We start from the raw sequence: 1,540 nt of genomic DNA, 5'->3' as shown, positions 1-1,540 counted from the left end.
CTTCTTCTTCTTCTTCTTCTTCTTCTTCTTCTTCTTCTTCTTCTTCTTCTTCTTCTTCTTCTTCTTCTTCTTCTTCTTCTTCTTCTTCTTCTTCTTCCGTCCGACCATTTTCTCAAAAACCGCAAGTCAAATCTTGATGAAACTTCACATTATAAATAATGGGCATATGTCGTTGTGCATTCAAGTCTTTATTTTCAGATCGTTGCCATAGCAATCACACGGCACGGAGGCTTCTGATTGGTCGAAATTTAGATATTGTTCGATTTTGATGAAAATTGGTGTATAGGCTTATTAGGGCACTGTGAATTCAACCGCATATGTTTCGTTGCTATAGCAACCACACAAAGGATTCTGATTAGTCGCAATTTAGAAATTGTTTTATGCTCAAATTTAGTATGTGCATTGTTGGTGTATTATATGGCATTGCGATCCTTTTCTGATGCATCTTTGCGAGTATGGGGGATTTCTCTAATGGTCCCCCATTACAATTACTACTTGTTTAATGACCTTGAGACAACCTTACATGGTCAAAATTGGCATGGTGTTACTATAAGTGATAACATTTTAATAGAATATTTAAAGATACTCGTTTTATTATATGCTGATGATACTGTCATCTTTGCTGAAAATGTAATCGACATGCAGAAATCATTATCAGTTTTTTAAGAATGCTGGTACTGTGGAAATTGTCAGTTAACACAAGTAAAACTAATGTCATTATTTTTGTTTCTAAATGCTGCAGGTTACCGAATTTTCGTTTATTTGATAATGTTATAGATATTATCGATTGCTATAAATATCTTGGATTAGCTTTTTCTAAAAACTGTTCCTTTTCACTGGCAAACAAGCATATAAAAGATCAGGCCACTAAGGCTGTTTTTATTGAAATCAAGGATCCACAATTAATAGCCAATAAATTGTCAGATTAAACTTTCAGATCAAACAATTTTACCAATATTGTTATACGGTTGTGAGATTTGGGGTTTTGAAAAATTGCTCAATTATTGAAAAAGTACATACGGATTTTCTCCGAAGTATTATTAATGTTAACAGAAGCACACCTTTATACATGTCATATGGTGAATTGGGATGTTTTCCTCTTACAGTTTATATTTAGACTCGTATCAGATTATTTTAGAAAGACTCAAAAGTCAGTATTTTCAACTATGGCATGATACACTAGCATTCTGGTAAAAGTGAATGTTATAAAATGTTTAAAAAATGAAATAAAGCTAGAACCCTATCTTTTGATCTTACCGAAATCCCACCATATAACCATATATACAATTGCTGAGTATAAAGAGAAGAATGCACATTTGCTTCCAGGATGTCCCTAGGGTCTGGCCCCACCCTTGGAGACATAGTCCCTGGGCCATAACTTTAAAACGGTTGAGATCCCCACCCAAAAACTATATATACAAATGCTGGGCATAAATAGACGAATGCAATCATGATATCAGAATAGACCCTGGGGTCTGACCGAACCCCTAGGGACCTAGTTTCTTAGTCACAGCTTGGAAACAGTTGAGAGCCCCACCCT

This window comes from Mizuhopecten yessoensis, unplaced genomic scaffold (assembly GCF_002113885.1).
Source record: "Mizuhopecten yessoensis strain PY_sf001 unplaced genomic scaffold, ASM211388v2 scaffold6523, whole genome shotgun sequence".
Lineage (NCBI taxonomy): Eukaryota > Metazoa > Mollusca > Bivalvia > Pectinida > Pectinidae > Mizuhopecten > Mizuhopecten yessoensis.
Note: the sequence above shows the minus strand (reverse complement) of the source record.